The 4,515-nt window shown below is 45.0% G+C and overlaps 1 protein-coding gene across 1 annotated transcript in view; it reads right to left on the reverse strand.

Annotated features, from left to right (window-relative positions):
- The window catches only part of SLC32A1 (solute carrier family 32 member 1), a 34,499-nt gene extending 30,863 nt beyond the window's left edge, over nt 1–3,636 (reverse strand). Inside the window, exon 1 of the mRNA XM_075349856.1 lies at nt 3,542–3,636. The gene's annotated coding sequence lies outside the window, so the exon portion shown is untranslated. The remainder of the gene's footprint in view (nt 1–3,541) is intronic.
- Nucleotides 3,637–4,515: the final 879 nt, after the last annotated feature.

The following is a 4,515-nucleotide window of genomic DNA, read 5'->3' on the forward strand; positions in this document are numbered from 1 at the left end:
TAGTCAATTTTTCTGCCTCATTGATTATTGGGAAGTGAATTTTCTGGATGATGTTGGGAAGGATTTTGTTATTTTGGGTTTGCAGCACCTAATCCAAAAGAGATCGATGTATACAGCATGACATGTTAGGTAGGCATCAGCAGTGTCCAGACACTCAGTGGCTGCAGGTAGGTGAGTGCACTAACCTGCACAGGACAGGTAAGTGAGTGAGCACTCGGCACAGGACAGATAGGCTGAGTGAGCATTCTTCACAGGACAGGTACTTGAGGGAGAATTCTGTATAGGACAGGCAGGCTGAGTAAGCACTCTGCACAGGACATGTAGGTGAGTGAGAACTCTGTATAGGGCAGGTAGGTAAGTGAGAACTCTGTATAGGACAGGTAGGTAAGTGAGCACTTTGCACAGGACAGGTAGGTGAGTGAGCACTCTGCACAGGACAGGTGAGTGAGCACTCGGCACAGGACAGGTAGGCAAGTGAGCATTCTTCACAGGACAGGTACTTGAGGGAGAGCTCTGTATAGGGCAGGCAGGCTGAGTGAGCACTCTGCACAGGACAGTTAGGTGAGTGAGAACTCTGAATAGGACAGGTAGGTAAGTGAGAACTCTGTATAGGACAGGTAGGTAAGTGAGCACTCGGCACACAAGAGTTAGTTGAGTGATAACTCGGAACAGGTCAGGTAGATGAGTGAGTATTCGGCACAGGACAGATAGATGATGGAGAATTTTGTACAGGACAAGAAGGTGAGTGAGATGTCGGTACAGGGCACTTAGATGAGTGAACACTTTTCACAAGACTTGTAGGCAGAGTAAGCACAAGGCACAAGAAAGATAGGTGAGTGAGAACTCTGTACATGACAGATAGGTGAGTGAGAACTCTGTACATGACAGGTAGGTGAGTGAGAACTCTGTACATGACAGGTAGGTGAGTGAGAACTATGTACATGACAGGTAGGTGAGTGAGAACTATGTACATGACAGGTAGGTGAGTGAGAACTATGTACATGACAGGTAGGTGAGTGAGAACTATGTACATGACAGGTAGGTGAGTGAGAACTATGTACATGACAGGTAGGTGAGTGAGAACTCTGTACATGACAGGTAGGTGAGTGAGAACTCTGTACATGACAGGTAGGTGAGTGAGAACTCTGTACATGACAGGTAGGTGAGTGAGAACTATATACATGACAGGTAGGTGAGTGAGAACTATGTACATGACAGGTAGGTGAGTGAGAACTATGTACATGACAGGTAGGTGAGTGAGAACTCTGTACATGACAGGTAGGTGAGTGAGAACTCTGTACATGACAGGTAGGTGAGTGAGAACTATGTACATGACAGGTAGGTGAGTGAGAACTATATACATGACAGGTAGGTGAGTGAGAACTATGTACATGACAGGTAGGTGAGTGAGAACTATGTACATGACATGTAGGTGAGTGAGAACTCTGTACATGACAGGTAGGTGAGTGAGAACTCAGCACAGGACAAGTAGATGAGTCAGCTCTCGGCACAATACTGATAGGCTGAATGAGCACTCGGCACAGGACAGAAAGGCTGAGTGAGCACTCGGCACCGGACAGTAAGGCTGAGACAGCATTCTGCACAAGACAGGCTGAGTGAGCACTCGTCACAGGACAGGTGGGTGAGTGAGCAGCCGGCACAGGACAGAAAGGCTGAGTGAGCACCCAGCACAGGGCAGGCAGGCTGAGTGAGCACTCGTCACAGGATAGGTAAGTTGAATTAGATATGTCACCTTTAGCTGCACCAAGAAAGTGTAACAAGTGCCTACTGGAAGAGTGAGAACTAAAGCTTACATCAAAGAAAGAAATAGATTTGGTGACAAAGAGTGAAACAATGAGAAAAGTATAGAGAGGAGGAGTGATATAGGGAAAGAGAGAGGAAGAGATGGAAGAGAAGTTAGGATGGGGTGTTAAAGAAGAAATAAGAGAGAAAGAGAGGAAAAGAAAAAAATATGAAGGAAGAGCAAGAAAGATACAGAGAGAGAGAATGAGAGGAGAGAGAAATGAGAGAGAGAGAGAGAGAGAGAATGACAAAGAGAAACAGAAGAGGGAAAAAAAGTAAAGAAATATAAGAAAAAAGTAAAACGGAGGAACAAAGAGGAAAGATGACTAGAGTGAAAAAATGGAATAGAAACAGTAAGGAAGGGTTAGTAGAGAAGAGAGCATGAAATAGGAGGTAGCAGAGGAATAAGACCAAAAAGATAAGGAAGAAAGGATGAAAAGAGAAATAAGAAAGAAAGAAAAGAAAGAAAGAAAGGAAAAATGAAAGATATAAAACAAAGATAAGGACAACACAAGAAAGCAATAAACTAATTACAATAAGTAAAGAAAGATATGGAGAAGAGAAGGACAAATATAACACAGGATAATAAAGACAGAAAGAAAAGCCAGCAGAATGGACAGGAAAGAAAGAAAAGAGCAGGAATGAAGAGGGGGAATGGAAAAAAAAAAGAAGAGAGGCAGAAAAGTAGAGAAGGAAGGTAGAGAGGGAAAAAAGAATAGCGGAGACAAAGGTGATAAGAAAGAAACAAGAAAAAGACGGGCAGATATGAGAAAATAAAGAAAGAGGAGAGGACAAGGAGAATGGGAAAACAGATCAGAGCTCAGTGTGAAGGGACTGGAATGAAAGGAGAGGAAAAGAGAAAGAATGGAGAAGAAGCGGCAGAGAAGACACAGAGCACACAACAGATACAGATCGACACGAAAACAAGAAGGATCCGAATTCTAACCGGACAGTGTGAATCAGTCAGTAAGGAGACTATACAGACAGAAGGAAAAGGAGGACAGAAGAGGAGAGCAGGAGCAGGAGGACAGAAGAGGAGAGCAGGAGCAGTCCTGGTGCAGATCCCACCAGAGAGTGTGAATCAGTCAGTAAGGAGACTATACAGACAGAAGGAAAAGGAGGACAGAAGAGGAGAGCAGGAGCAGGAGGACAGAAGAGGAGAGCAGGAGCAGTCCTGGTGCAGATCCCACCAGAGAGTGTGAATCAGTCAGTAAGGAGACTATACAGACACAAGGAAAAAGAGGACAGAAGAGGAGAGCAGGAGCAGGAGGACAGAAGAGGAGAGCAGGAGCAGTCCTGGTGCAGATCCCACCAGAGAGTGTGAATCAGTCAGTAAGGAGACTATACAGACAGAAGGAAAGGAGGACAGAAGAGGAGAGCAGGAACAGTCCTAGTGCAGATCCCACCAGACAGTGTGAATCAGTCAGTAAGGAGACTATACAGACAGAAGGAAAAAGAGGACAGAAGAGGAGAGCAGGAGGACAGAAGAGGAGAGCAGGAGGACAGAAGAGGAGAGCAGGAACAGTCCTAGTGCAGATCCTACCAGAGAGTGTGAATCAGTCACTAAGGAGACTATACAGACACAAGGAAAAGGAGGACAGAAGAGGAGAGCAGGAGGACAGAAGAGGAGAGCAGGAGCAGGAGGACAGAAGAGGAGAGCAGGAGGACAGAAGAGGAGAGCAGGAGCAGTCCTGGTGCAGATCCCTCCAGAGAGTGAAGAAGCGGAGACTCCTGTTACCTAGTAGGTGTCATGTCCATCTGTGCAGCAGTAACAAGCTCCAGAGCAGCACTTCCAGCCTGCAGGGAGCACTGCTACTGAGCCTCCATCATCTCACCATACCCAGCCCAGGGTTTCTCTGCCCCTTATATACCCCCCATCTCTACACAGGGCAGGTGCAGCTCCAGAGGAGAAGCAGCACCGCCTCTACCAGTCTGCACCCACCTCCTCCCACCCTGCTACACTGGACTTACTTCATATCAGCAAACAATATGATCAATCACTCTTATCTCCAGTCCCTCACTAGATTGGATTCTTCAGCATTATAGCACAATATACTTTATTGTTCTCATCATTGACAATTAATCTTCTGGACATAACTTTTATCAGTAATATTATGGGCTAGAAAGCATTTCTACTAGCATATTTGCAGATTATAGTCTGTAAGAATACTCCTATAATCTTGGTTTGGATTGTTCTATTATATCCCTACTTATATACAATATTACAGAACATACAGTTTCCCTGTAGGCAGCTCTTTCTATATGGTTCCCCTGTATGGCAGGAGGCAGGTATTGTCAGGCTTGTAATATGAGTGCGGTCAGCTGCAAGGTACATGAATAGGCAGCTAAGAGCGGGGCTTTGTGTCCTTCCAACTGTATGACTCAAGGCATATTTGTATCCAGTGATGACTATTGAGGCAGCCAATAATAATAATGAGCATTGTCTGGTATAAGACACAGACAAATATTCAGAATTTACAATATGATTGTGGACATAGGCGACCATACCGCAAATGCAAACCATGCAGCTGCTATAAGGGCGCAAGGGTCATGAAGGTGGAGTGAAGGGAAAAAGTAGTAAGACTATAAGGCCATGTGCGCACACTGCATCTTTTTTTTTACTACAACGATGCAGCGTTTTTTGCCCAAAAAAATACACCCACAACAAAAACGCATAAAAAAGCATGCATTTAGCCGCGTTTTTACTGTGAT

Source organism: Anomaloglossus baeobatrachus, chromosome 5 (genome assembly GCF_048569485.1).
Source record: "Anomaloglossus baeobatrachus isolate aAnoBae1 chromosome 5, aAnoBae1.hap1, whole genome shotgun sequence".
Taxonomy (NCBI): domain Eukaryota; kingdom Metazoa; phylum Chordata; class Amphibia; order Anura; family Aromobatidae; genus Anomaloglossus; species Anomaloglossus baeobatrachus.